Here is a 15,359-nt window from a genome sequence, read left to right as displayed (position 1 = left end):
TATGCAGAATGTTCAATAGAAATTGATTTCTTACGATTCAACTTTTGTATGTACTCATACTAAAATTCAAATCATTTTGATCCATACTTGATATTATAAGCGCGAAAATGTGTCTGTCTGCTAGCTTTTGCCGAAATTTGGTAAAAATGTAGTTTGCATCCCGGGGACTGACATAGGCTACTTTTTATCCCGGCAAATTGAAGAGTTCCCCGGGGATGTTAAAAACCTATATCCACCTTGTTGTCTATAATTGTTGAATTTATTAGATAATTATGTAATGGTAATAATAATTAATTACGTAAACTTAAAACTAATTCTACGAGAGTACTGATAAGTAAACTTTGCCGATTTGCACAAAAAAAAAAAACTAAAAATCTAAGAACTGCTCAGGATTAAAAAAAAATTGGTAATGGTTGATAACGGCTGAAATTAGAAAGATCTCGCAGATTTAATACCGCTCTATCATCATAGAGAGTATAGCAGAAAAGTATGTACCTACATGCGTAATAACTAATAGTATTGTAGCCGTGTTTGTGATATAAGATGATAGCTACATAACCCTCAACCATCCTCCTTAAATTAAACACAACATGCGCATGCGCATCCATAATACATTTGCATATTACGTGGCTACATTGCAAATGCATCTTACTTTATTGGTTCATATTAACATATTTGAATGCATTTCCCTTCTTTTCCCATAAAATATCCGTCTGCAAGGGCTTTCTCTTGCAAATGTCGAGTTTTACATACAATTAAATGTCGATTTTTCTCCCATTGATTTATTGATACCTTCCACAAAATCGTGGATGTTAACGACTTGTATTTACAAGCCCGAAACAAATTGCCTTTAATCGTGATCTCGGCTCTTCGACGGCCATTTTTCAAGAAGGGAACTGTAAAAGGACCATACCATATTATGGCATAGTTGTACCACTATAAGTACAGGCAGTTGAAAGGTTGTGACAACTTAAAAGGTTACAAAGAGGATGTCTAAGCGACTTTCTAGATTCAGTGCCGCCAGTAAAAGCCGGCCAAGTGCGAGTCAGGCTCGCGCAATGAGAGTTCCGTACTACATTTTGCACGATAATTCAAAAACTATGATGCATAAAAATAAATAAAAATCTGTTTTAGAATGTACAAGTGAAGCCCTTTCATATGATACCCTACTTTATACAGAAATCTTACTTTGAAAGTTGAAAATATTAATTATTTGTTCACGACACATATTTTTTTCGTTTTGATGTAACCACAAATTCACGATTTTCAGATTTTCCCCCTAATGTCTGCTATAAGACCTACCTTTCTGCCAAATTTCATGATTCTAGGTCAACGGGAAGTACCCCGTAGGTTTCTTGGCAGACAGACAGACAACGAAGTGATCCTATAAGTGTTCCGTTTTTCCTTTGAGGTACGGAACCCTAAAAAGGAAATAAATCAAATTCGACACCTTTTTAGGAGAGGTAAAAAACAACTCTAAATGATTTATACATAGTAAGCAGATGAGGTATTTCGCAGTTGAAATCATACTATACAACTCATTAAGTGTTGTTTTAAAAATGACTTATGTGGTGTCGCCGTTATGACCTAAACATTTAGCATTCTGAGAGACCTGTACTCAGTACTTGGCTGACAGTGGATTGATGATGATGACGATAATATGTTAAATAGGACACGCATATCAAGCAGTCGCAGTAAAATTCAATTGAATTAAGACATAATTAATTTCAGTAATTAAAACCGGCGGACAGAGATAACAAACGATTTGAAATGTCTTTTGAACGCCAAGATCGGAGCAAGGTCGTAGGTATGTACGGACAGCAAAAAAGACAATGGATTAAGAAGAAAAAGTTTGCCCACGCTTTTTACTTTGATGGAAATTGGACGCGATGCGGTGTGTTTTTACGCGCAATTTTTTTCGTACGGTTACCATAATACACAGAGAATTCAACCTCAAGAGTTACGCATTTACAAGGTTTTGCATGAAAGCAAAATCGTAAAATGTTGGCGGGGGACAGGGAGAATGCTTTGTTGTGGTTCATCATCATCATCAACCGATAGCCGTCCACAGCTGGACATAGGTCTCTTGTAGGGACTTCCACACGCCATGGTCTTGCGCCACCTGAATCCAGCGGCTCCCTGCGACTCGTCTGATGTCGTCCGTCCACCTAGTGGGGGTCTTCCAATACTGCGTCTATCGGTGCGAGGTCGCCATTCCAGTACCTTGGGACCCCAACGTCTATCGGTTTTCCGAACTATGTGGCCTTTCCCACTGCCATTTCAGCTTCGCAACACGACTTGTAACCACAAATTCACAGTTTACGGATTTTTCCTTTTACTTGTGCTATAAGACCTACCTACCTGGCAAATTTTACGATTCTAGGTCAACGGGAAATACTCTATAGGTTTTCTTGAAGACACGACGACGGACAGACAGACAACAAAGTGATCCGGTAAGGGTTTTTTCCTTTTGAGGTACGGAACCCTAAAAATGTAAAATATAAAATACAGATGTCCTAGGTTAAATACATTTAAACCTACGTTAGCTACGTTAGCTAGAACCCCTAGTGCATGCTGCCTACGTGCTTTTTCAAATTTTAGTTTTAAAACTACGAAACAGTATAAATAAAGTGAAATCGTCAAAATTTGAGATACGACATGTAATTTCCAGTTCACACTCGATATATTTTTGTATAAGTTAATCAACTTATTTTCTTTTTAGATTTAAAAAGGGATAGACAATTATATTAAAAAAAACTTAAAAATGAGGCAGTGTACCCAAGATGCTGGCAGCATTACCCCTTTGGATGGTCAAACTAATTCTTTGACCAAGGTAGCTGCCAGCTCTCGGGTCCCCGGTTGACTCGATAACCCTTTTCGAAATTTCCTCAAAAAGAGCTCGAATCCCCAGGCCCCAGAGCCCTAAGGTCTCTACACCAAAAGGCACGAATATGAAGTTCCCATCGAGGTTTTCATATTTACGCCTCTTGGCCTGTTCGGCGCTGATGGCCGCTGCGCCCGCCATAGAGGAGGTCGCCTATTGAGGCGACAACATACCATATCAGTATTTAAGTTGGATTTTAATAGAAAATACGAAAATCAAACAAACAATAACGATCGATAAAAGTAACAGCTGAGTCAATAATTACTTTGATTGTATAATTGGTGAGAATAATCAATATTTATATAGCTATTGTGTTCCGAAGTACATGAGTAAATACTTAGTGTGTAGTAGCGAACAATAGATCACGGCAAGGGCATGTAACTAACTAACTAGCTACCGAGTTAGGTATAATGGTGTTATTGAAAGGTATGGTGTGGGTATGGTAGATAAGGATGGATGAATGACCGTGATGCTCTCATGTTTACTATAAAATTTATTTACATTTACTATGTGTAAAGGTTTCTCTGACAAATCTGTCGTGTTCTAAGAAAAATTATAGCTGATGCCCGCGACTTCATCCGCGTGGATTTAGACTTTAGGTTTTTAAAATCCCGTGGAAACTCTTTGATTTTCCGGGATAAAAAGTAGCCTATATTACTCTCCAGCACGCCTAACATGCGCACCACGAGAAAATTTTGTCTACGCATTTAATCGTCTTATTTGTATGAAAAAACACGAGATAATGCGTAGAAAAAAATTTCTCGCGGGACGCATGTTAGGCCCTCAGGTCTTTAACTATACCCATGCAAAAAATCAAGTCGATCGTTGCTCCGTTGCGACATGATTAAAGGACAAACCAACAAACCAATAAACCAACAAACAAACACACTTTCGCATTTATAATATGGGTAGTGATTCCGGGATAAAAGTAGGTAGTGATTTATTTAGTGGAGGTGGCACATATGAGTGAATAATAGTTTAGTTTCTCTAATCTGTGGGAGGTGGCAATTCTTTGACGGAAAGGCCATCGATGCTTGGTACACCCGCAGCCGCAGCGCACATCAGTGTCATCAGTTCTCAGAGACCTTTTACACTGGAATTCATAGTCAACATAGGGTCGTCTTTAGTTGACATGAAGATTTAGATGACATGTGTGATAATCCATTAATGCGTTGCATTAACCCCTAAAAAGACCTAAGGAGAGATTGCGAACAAAATTCTTGAAAAAATTAGTTTTTTTTGCAGACGGTACCATAATCCCCCATTCTCTTTACCTGGCCACAGTTTATTGCGACCTTAGCAAACAATCATAATCACCTTGATCGTGCTCTGAGTACACAGCACTCTGTAGGTACTCTGTGTAATGTGTCGGTACTTGTTCAGCGATATTTACTGACATTCCTCACATAGATAGACGTACTTAAGATAATCTTTGTAGAATTTTTTTATTGTCATCAATCTCTGTATAGTACGCGACAGGTCGAGATGGCAGTCGGGGTATGAGGTAGGGGGGACGCCCCGCACACCGGCACGTCACCCGCGCTATCCCGCACCGGGTTATTATTATACATCTATAAAATTATTATTTTTTCGCTAATGAATAATCCGTACCCTTATATAAATGCGAAAGTGTGTTTGCTGGTTTGTCCGTCAATCACTTCGCAACGGTGCAACGGATTGACGTGATTTTTTGCATGGGTATAGATAAAGACCTGGAGAGTGACATAGGCTACTTTTTATCCCGGAAAATCAAAGTTCCCACGGGATTTTTTAAAAATCTAATTCCACGCGTACGAAGTCGCGGGCATCAGCTAGTCAATAATATAAAAATGAATCACTAAATATGTTGCTCATCGCAAATCTCGAGAACCGCTGAACCGATTTCGCTAATTCTTTTTTTATAATATTCCTTGAAGTACGAGGATGGTTCAAACGGAGAGAAAAATTTAAAAAATTAGATTCGACTGTTGGGCAGAACGAAGTTCGCCAGGGCAGCTAGTGATCAATAAATCAGACAAAAATTTGTGAAGCAATTTCTATAAAAGCCTTTCTACAGCGTTACTTGTATGGACTGCATGACTATACAGTGCCTTTGATGGCTCATATTATACTTAAGTGCAAATAATTAATTAATGTCAATTACATGTAGGGTTGCCAAATGGAAGAATAGTACAAGTAATAGAAAAATTTAAAAACAAGAATGCGCAGCCAAAAAATTTCGCATTTAAAACTGGACCATACTTAAGTAATGATTTTTTTCAAATAAATTATTATAGTCCGAATCTGTTCATTCATTTAGAAGTTATGGTGGAATAAATACACTCACATACATACATACAAAAACCCCGAAAGCATTACACTTTTTATTTTGGGCAGTCGTAAAAAATGATAACTTAGTGCTACTTCGCAAAACAAAGAGATTTTAGAAAAAAATGTCTACGTAATAATAGCTATCTGCATGCCAAATATCAGCCCGATCCGTCCAGTAGTTTGAGCTGTGCGTTGATAGATCAGTCAGTCAGTCAGTCACCTTTTCTTTTTAAATATATAATTTAGACTAGCTTATGCTCGCGACTTCATCCCCGCGGACTACACATAGTACAAACCCCTATTTCACCCCCTTAGGCGTTGAATTTTCAAAAATCCTTAGCGGATGCCTACGTCATAATAGCTATCTGCATGCCAAATTACAGCCCGATCCGTCCAGTAGTTTGAGCTGTGCGTTGATAGATCAGTCAGTCAGTCAGTCACCTTTTCCTTTTAAATATATTTAGATTAGGTCAAAGAACTAAGTGAGTCGCACCTACTATGTGAGACATTTGAAAAAAGTGAACATTCGATAGGTAAGGCAGAACAGAAGAACAAATTGTGGAAAAGCATCAGCATTTGGATAACATGTGGCAACCCTAGTTTTGTTGTATGTGGCATAAAAACTAGCAATAACTTTATCCGAGATGTTTTTGTCAGAATCCGGATAGCCTTGTAACATAAAACCTTCGTACCTATTTGAATAAGATTTAATAAGATTAGTAACGGAAGATATTAAATAAAATCAATGATTATACATGTATGACAAACAGACTTTACTCACGTATTTAGTCGACGTTAGCCCGACTTAGTTTCGAACCCATCGGGGGTCCTTTTTCACAGGGACTCAGTTCGCGAACGCATCGCGGTTGCGACTGACGGGCTAACGTCGACTAAATACGTGAGTAAAGCCGGTTTGTCATACATGTATAATTATTCTTAATAGGTAGTGAAATGTAACACAAATAAGTAAAAAAGTATGTGCAAATAAGTAAAAAAGTGTCTTGAAAATAAGCAAAACCAAATAATATCTCACACGGCTTTACTTACGTACTCCTTTGAAAAAGGACCCCAGATGGGTTCGAAACTAGTCGGGCTAACGTCGACTAAACACGTGAGTAAAGCCGTGTGAGATATTATATATATAATGGAAATCACTCACGATAGTTTAAACGTTAAAAAACCAAATAAAATGCAACACGAATAGGTAAAGCTTTAAGTATCTGCTGCCTACGCATAAAATCAAAGAAAAGGCGTAAACCCACTTTCAAGCAAAGTTAGGGGCCAAACTGAACATTTTAAACTTATTTAATTGATTTTAAATAAGCTTAACTACAGCTAAATGGATATACGAATTTACATGGTCTTGCGAAACCGCTGGCAAAAAAAGAAAATAAGTTTTTACGGGGTGTCAAGGTAAAATTAGAATAGGTTTGTGAATTGCGCAAAAAACCAATTTCGAAGTAAAAAATCAATTACGTGTGCAAGAAAAACTTCAAAAATGTAGTTTTGAGGTTTTATTTGAGACTAGCTTATGCTCGCGACTTCGTCCGCGTGGACTACACAAATTTCAAATCCCTATTTCACCCCCTTAGGGGTTGAATTTTCAAAAATCCTTTCTTAGCGGATGCCTACGTCATAATAGCTATCTGCATGCCAAATTTCAGCCCGATCCGTCCAGTAGTTTGAGCTGTGCGTTGATAGATCAGTCAGTCAATCAGTCAGTCAGTCACCTTTTCCTTTTATATATTTAGATGAGATAACTGTTTTCTGCGATGGTAAATGGGTATTATAGGTATTGTTACCATCTTTTTATGGCAGTCAGGTAGTTAGAGGTTGCGTTTTGGATACTTGTTCGCCCACAGATATATTATTTTACCTCATTCAATAAGAACTGAGTTTACATTTATGTAAATATGTGGTTAACTGAATATTATTATCAAATGTTTTATATGTAAACACTTGCGCGAAAGGGAATCTTTTATCTAATAGATGTGAATTTCAGAAATTGTGATAAATTATCTTTTTGAACTAAAGTTAACAACTTTAATAAGTAGATAGTTATGTTAGTAGGTATTAGGTACCTAACCATGATCACCATTTCATATTCGTATTGAATTGTCAATTTACGCGGAAAATGCTTATTTTGAATGAAAATGGTCAATACCAAAATCACAATATTATTATATGATAACTAAATACAAATCGATGCTGACAGATGTAATTTCATCCCAATGGTTCTTATATTTCGTTATGTAGCTAAGCATAATAAGATTTGACTTAAAATATTAACCGTAATAAGTAAATGATATTTTCCTTTGTGCAGGGCCTGCATGTAGGTTAATAAAACACCGACGCATGCGCTGCTAGAGTGCGTGCACTCTAGTCTAGCAGCACGTGCGTCGGTGTTTCATCGACAGCAGAACAACGCGAGCGCCATTTGAGATCCCCTCCCGTCTATCTGACAGATGAGGTTGATAAACTATGGTTGGGATCGTCGGAAATCTTCCCGCAATTTTTTACCTTCCTTCCTTTATCGTAATGCTTTAAAATGATGCTGTGCTCTTACATAAATCTGCGTGGCAGAACAACGCCATTTGAGATCCCCAATCTCACTCCATGAAGCCCTCGCAATCTGGCCGGTCTACTCGGCTTCTGGAGCGAGCTTGGATGGCTGGTGTGAAGACTTCGGCGGGGAGGAGCAACGCACACACAACAGAAGGAAACGTTTAAGTGCGGAAACCGGCCCACTGCCCAGGGAGAAGAAAGAAGAAAGAAAAAGTTGGATAGGACTTTTGATGATTCGCGCAAAAAGACGCACTTTTTGCATATTGCATGGCCGTGTCGTCGTATTATTCATGCGCGAAAGGTAATTTATGATATAATTAGTACCCGGGGAGCGTGCGCCGGGCCATTGTTTGCAAATAGTGGCCCAAACGTGCCCAAACCGCGGAACGTTGTTTTGTGGGTATGGTTTTTTTTTTTGCAAGGCGTGTTTTCATGTTGTTGTATGTGCAAAAATGTCATTATACTGCAGCCTTAGCACAATCCACCTGTATCTAAATATATAAAAGGAAAAGGTGACTGACTGACTGACTGATCTATCAACGCACAGTTCAAACTACTGGACGGATCGGGCTGAAATTTGACATACAGATAGCTATTATGTCGTAGGCATCCGCTAAGAAAGGATTTTTGAAAATTCAACCCCTAAGGGGGTGAAATAGGGGTTTGAAATTTGTGTAGTCTACGCAGACGAAGTCGCGAGCATAAGCTAGCCCACTAACATTACTCCGGGTGAAACATTCGGGTCGTTCCTTTGTCCCGCACTTACCGCCTTTGTCAAGTCAAAAGTCAAAGTCAAATGATTTATTCAAAATAGGTAATTAATAACTCTTTTTGATGGTCAGATGTTGGATTTCTAAGATATTATAGTGGTGATAATTATTACGCAAACTTAAAACTAAAGCTACGAGCTTTGTATCATCATCATCATGATCAACCCATCGCCGGCTCACTACAGTGCACGGGTCTCCTCTCAGAGTGAGAGGGGTTTTGGCCATAGTCTACCACGCTGGCCAAGTGCGGATTGGCAGAGTGCACACACCTTTAAATAAAATAAATAAATAAATAATAAATTTATTCATAAGAATGCAGGTGACATAACATGGTTATAAAATTAGTTGGCGAGCCTTATGCATTCTACCTTAGAATATTGGTGTATGAATATTTAAATATTACATTACAGTTAAATTTTTAAAAACATGTAAGTACATATAAATTACAAAATCTTTAAAATTATATAATTTTAAACATTATGGAGAACTCTCAGGCATGCAGGTTTCCACACGATGTTTTTCTTCACCGTTAAAGCAAGTGATATTTTAATTACTTAAAAACGCACATAACTCCGAAAAGTTAGAGGTGCGTGCCCGGGATCGAACCCCCGACCACCGATTGGAAGGCGGACGTCCTAACCACTAGGCTACCACAGCTTCATATGTGGTATGAATGTGGTATGTGGTGTGGCTTTGTATGTGATAATTGATTTAACATAAATCATTGGGGCGTTTGTGAACTCATCCGTATTAGTTTCGTATTCGTGTTTTTATGCAAGCAAAAAAACGGATCGCCGTATATTTTTACTTACTCGCTTACTCTGTTCTTCGGCGGTACTTGCACCCTTATTCACACATGCCTTTCTTGCACATCTCTTTCTTACTACCACGCTTTGTGGACGAAAAGTCCGCGAGAAACCGTTGTCAAAATGATTATGCTAGGGCTGCGCATTTTGTTTGAGTCGCACGTGCCTACAGAACAGAGCCGGCACATACGGCATTTTATGCTCGAGTTGCAGCAATGGAAAATAAAATAACATCGATGAATGAAAAACCGGCGAAGTGCGAGTCAGACTCGCGCATCGAGGGTTCTGTACTCGAATATTTTATTCGCCTTTTAAGTAATTGAACAAAAGGTTTTTTTTTTCAATTAAAATTTTACAAGCACCTAGGTAGGTACTTATTTTTGAATCGTCAAATGCGATCTATAGTTCGCGATAGGTTGAGTTGGCAATTGGGGTAGGTGCCTATAGGTAAGGCGGGGGAACACCCCGCACACCCGCACGTCACCCGCGCTCGCCCGCACCGCGTTAGCGCGGGGGCTGTGCGTCCCCATCCCGATAGCCATCTCAATCTGTCGCGTAGAAAAAAAATCAAAAAAAAATCAGTGATCTCCATGATAGGCAAACTAGAAACAGAAATAAGCTGGCTACTCCTGCGCTCCGCCTCTGGAAGGTGCGAAAGTCATTTGTGGGAATGAGTGTAATATTTTATAATAAAATTCCACAACCAATTTTAGACTTGCCTTTACACAAGTTTAAAAAATGTGTTAAAAGTATGCTCCAAAAAAAAGCATATTATACAGTCGCAGACTATGTAAACGATAAAAAAGCTTGGATTTGACTCGCTCCAGCAATGCACGGGGCTGCAATGGCTTGTATAGTACGGTATAATAACATTGTAAATTGAAAAATTAAAAAGAGCAACCGCCGAGTTTCTTGCTGGTTCTTCTCGGTAGGAACGGCATTCCGAACCAGTGGTAAATTAAAACTACCTGACTATTCATAAGCACTTTTAAAAAGTTTACATGAATAAAAAAACATTCTATTCTATTCTATTCTACTATAGGTATAATATATATATATGTAATATATATTTAAATGTAGATTATCTACGTGACCATATCGTATATTTTGTATTATACTTACCTACGTAACGTAATACAAGTTTCGCAGTTTAAATATAGACTGCCACGTTCAACCACGAAGTTTTTGGAGTTCCGTATCTCTAGATTACAAAAAAAAATAAAAACCGACTTCGATACACAAACACTAAAAATTTATAAATAATTTAATTTATTACCGAATATATAATGTATACAAGAGTTAATATAGTTCCATAATAATACTTTTTGGTGCCGGTGCCAATTAGCTTTAGCTGCGCGAATCGTCTAGACTTCATATTTTTATGAGACTCCACAATGGCACCTCATTGGCACCGACCCCAAAAAATATTATTATGGAACTATATTAACTCTTGTGTACATAATATATTCGGTAATAAATTAAATTATTTTTCAATTTTTAGTGTTTGTGTATCGAAGTCGGATTTTTTTTGTAAAAATTTTTTATTTCACAATTTTTAGTGGCCCCATGGAATTATGCTATGACTGGTTAAAAATCTACTGTTTAGTAAGCTATTACACTGATCGCTAGCAATTTACTCTTATCCGTTGAGGAGTTCCAGTATCTATCTTCGAAGATGTTCATCAGATCTTCACCAAATTTAAATGGGACCAACTTTGAAGTATGCCCTTTCAAACAAAAAAAGAATTTTCAAAATCGGTCTAGGCGTCTTCGAGTAATCGGGGAACATACATAAAAAATAAAAAATAAAATAAAAAAAAAGATTCCGAAGAATTGAGAACCTCCTCCTTTTTTTGAAGTCGGTTAAAAAAGGAACCCTTCTTAGGATCACTTCGTTGTCTGTCTGTCTGTCAAGACCCGTCAAGGGTACGTGTCGTTAACCTAGAATCATGATAGGCAGGTAGCAATTTTTTATAGCACAAGGTAGGTCTAGGTAGGTAACCTACAAAAAGGGAAAAATCCGAAAATTGGTAAATTGTGGTTACATTACAAAAAAATGTGTTGTTTCTTGTATGATGGGTACGGAACCCTCCGTGTGAGTTATCGGTTTTTAGGGTTCCGTAGCTCAAAAGGAAAAACGGAACCCTTATAGGATCAATTTGTTGTCTGTCTGTCTGTCAAGAAACCTACAGGGAACTTCCCGTTAGCAAAATTGGTAAATTGTGGTTACATTACAAAAAAATGTGTTGTTTCTTGTATGATGGGTACGGAACCCTCCGTGTGAGTTATCGGTTTTTAGGGTTCCGTAGCTCAAAAGGAAAAACGGAACCCTTATAGGATCACTTTGTTGTCTGTCTGTCTGTCAAGAAACCTACAGGGAACTTCCCGTTAGCCTAGAATCATGAAATTTGGTAGGTAGGTAGGTCTTATAGCAGACATTAGGGGAAAAATCTGAAAACCGTGAATTTGTAGTTAAATCACACGAAAAAATTAAGTTGTGGTCATGAACTAAAATTAGTATTTCCAATATTTGAAGTAAGATAACTATATCAAGTGGGGTATCATATCAAAGTGCTTTATCTGTGGATTCTAGAACAGATTTCATAGTTTTTGAATTATCGTGCAAAATGTCGAAAAAATACGACTGCAGTACCCTCATTGCGCGAGCCTGACTCGCACTTGACCGGTTTTTATTAATAACAACCATTTGACGTTAGCTACCCACCTCTACGTATCTATGTAACACATCTCGAAGAAAATGATGTCTCAATGATTGCGTGTTTGGTACCTAGACCTACCTACCTACGGAAAGCCGGCGTTTCGTAAATTGTTGATGTAAGTGGCCGGTACGTGAGAAATTGCGGGAAACCACCAAATACCTACCTAGGCACCTACCTAGTTAGGTATGTGTAAGGTATTGAATGCGCTATGAGCACATAATACCTACCATAGTAATACGAGTACGAGTAATACCTAAGTATGTACATTGTACATACTCACCTTATTCCGTCAAATGTTTTTCAACCAGTGGCCCTACCGCGGTTGTTTGACAGCTACAATGTCACGATCGCAATCATCTCTGATTGGTTAATGCTCGCTCACTATTGGCCACAATGCATTGTTGCTCATTGTTGCAACAAGAATCGCACAAATTCAGCCAATCAGAACAATTGAGATTGTAATAATGATTGATGCAGGTTTTAGACAATCGCCCCGCAGGACAAAGGACGCCGTCTGGTACCTAGGTTTTATTTTTATTTTTTACGTCTTGTCATATTTTTAGGTTATTGGCGTCATAAACCATAAGTACAGTACGCGGCAGAAAGTAATGAACATCGACATTTAGAAGGAGATAGCAGATGTGTAGAGCGTTGTCCCTGTCATTGAAACCGACAAAACGTCATATTATAGGTGTGAGTGACAGAGACAACGCTCTACAAAGCCGAAATGTCATTCTAATGGCCGATGTATAGGTATATTACTTTCGGCGGCGTACTGTACTAATTTTAAACACGGTTTAAAAATTTGAACAATTGCGTTGAATTTATACCTATAATATGTCGAACTGTATCTCATCAAGCCATCATCTTAAAATCACACCATTTTCAAACTTTGTTGTATTGAGGGACCTGCATTGATTTATCGATACTGGCAACCCTTAGCAAAACTACGATTGAAGCGAAGAAAAAGGGGGTTTAATTTCCTACCTACTTTGTTTAAATCAATTATCATTTTTCAGCCATAAAGAATTCGGAGTCTAATAAAGAAATTCAGTGATAATATTAGTCCTATCCTAACATAAAGGCATTATGTCATGTGCATAAATAAGGACATGAGCACGAACGGGAACGGAAATTCATTAAAAAGTTTCAAAACGTCTGGTAAACAGACTTTTGTCTATGCTCCACCGGTCACCTCGAAATTCGAATTTCAAAACTTGTAGGTACTTCTGTAACGCCTTCGTTCGTCGTTCAGTACACTACCTTCTAAGATCTGCAAAATGTACAGTTTCGACTTCAAAAGGTGTTTACTAAGGTAGGTATGTGTCGGTATGCTGCCTACTTTACAATTTCCAAACATGGACAGTTTTGAATTTTGATCGAGTCCCATGCAAATCTTTACCGCATCACGATCTAAGCAGGTAGCGACCTAGTTCTAAACTATTTCACACAAAAATAGCGCCGTGGCCAATCATTTGAGACGACAGGTTTTTTTTCCGCGAATACGCACCTAAGAAACCAGCGTAGCTCAACTCGGACCAACCATCGTTCGAAAGTACAGTTAACATGGAAGTTACATTAAACTTTAGAAATACTTACGTTTTTAACGGCCGTAGATGAGTAGAAAAGATTAATTCGATTGTTGAACACTGTCAAAACACAGGTTTAAGTCACTGTACAATAATTCGGCACGAGTAATCACGTTTTTTCAACACAGTTCATAAAATTGCTGTTTTAACGCAGCAGCGTACACACGTGTAACTAACGCGGCGGCGCGCGGCGGACTGAAGCGGGGGAGGGAGATCTGACACCGCGCGATCTTGAGATTTCCCACTCACTGCGTTCAGAAACTTCTGCTCCTATCTACATTATCTATTACCTACCATTTTTGTTATAATTTAAAAACTCTCTCTGTATTTTAAGGTATTTTGCATGAATGCAGCTAGAGATCCTTTATTTAGGACAGTTTGAGTTAGGTACTATAATTCTATACCTAGGTAGCTAAAACACAGGATTTAGATTTTATCTACAAGGTAGGTAGGTAGGTATGTGTAACTAATATTCAAACCAGATTGTAGAGAAAGAGCAAATTAGCTTTTGGAGGAATAACTTTCATAGAGTTTCGTTCAGTAATTGTTCAGCAGTTCAGTCATTTATCGATCAGTTCAATCACCTTTTGTTTTCTACCAATCGCTTGATTATCTTTAGTAAGGTTTTGTACCTACCTGTATTAATTTCTTTTGATTCTATTTGAATTTCGAATGGAGAACGTTATATTTTATCATGCAATATGAATTCAATCTACGATTTTGGATAATTGCCTAACCAACCCATTGATATTACTGAGTACGGTTCTCCTCTTAAAATGAGAAGGGGTTAGACCATAGTCCTCCACGTTGGCTAAGTGCAGATTGGCGGACTTCACACGCCTTTTTTATTTTATTCATATACAAGTAAGCTCATGACTGCAATCTCACCTGGTGATAAGTGACGATGCAGTCTAAGATGTAAGCGGGCTAACCTGGAAGGGGTATCGCAATTTTTACTAAACCCACACCCCTCTGGATTCTACACGGCATCGTATCGGAACGCTTAATCGTTTGGCGGCACAGCTTTGCCGGTAGGGTGGTTGCCTCACACCAGACCAGACCAGAAATTTAGAAATTGTAAAATTCCTGCCAGGAATAGAACCCGGGACCTCCCACTAATAAGACAACAGCGCTTACCACTGCGCCACGGCCTCCCGTCAATATTTATTTTGGGAACAATATGAAGAACTCTAAGGCATGCAGGGTTCCTCACGATGTTTTGAATAAAGTCAAATAAAGTCATATTTAACGCTTAAAACGTACAGAATCCTCAACCTTCCGAATGGGAGGCGGACTTCATAACCACTAGGCTATCAAGGCGCGACATTTTCACGTAATTGCGTACAATTGCAATATAATTATTAATTAAATAACGCATATAAATCGTAGTGCGCAAGAGTTGAGTAGGTAGGTAGGTTTAAACATGCAGACATGTCGATCACCTTGCGAAGGGATTGGTTTCACTCAAACTAATGGATGCATTGCAATCATTAATTAAAATTAATATTACTAGAGGAGGCTGTGCTGTGTGCCTGAAACTAAACCTAAAGTAACTTCTAGAGTTCATATTTTTGCGTTCATCGCGTCATCAAACTAATGGAAATATACTTCTTAATACCCGGAGGTACATATTATATGTATAGAGTAAGGTGTCATCTAAATATAGAAAAGGAAAAGGGCTGACTGACTGACTGATCTAACAATGTACAGCTCAA

The 15,359-nt window shown here is 38.2% G+C and overlaps 1 protein-coding gene across 3 annotated transcripts in view; it reads right to left on the bottom strand.

The window, feature by feature from the left end:
• smash (smallish) overlaps positions 1-13,829 on the bottom strand; it is a 224,825-nt gene extending 210,996 nt beyond the window's left edge. For all 3 annotated transcript variants that reach the window (XM_034980114.2, XM_069505874.1, XM_034980115.2), the window contains exon 1: positions 13,655-13,829. The gene's annotated coding sequence lies outside the window, so the exon portion shown is untranslated. The remainder of the gene's footprint in view (positions 1-13,654) is intronic.
• Positions 13,830-15,359: the final 1,530 nt, after the last annotated feature.

This window comes from Maniola hyperantus, chromosome 21 (genome assembly GCF_902806685.2).
Source record: "Maniola hyperantus chromosome 21, iAphHyp1.2, whole genome shotgun sequence".
Classification (NCBI taxonomy): Eukaryota; Metazoa; Arthropoda; class Insecta; order Lepidoptera; family Nymphalidae; genus Maniola; species Maniola hyperantus.
The sequence above is the reverse complement of the archived record's forward strand: the minus strand, read 5'-3'. Positions and strand labels throughout refer to the sequence as shown.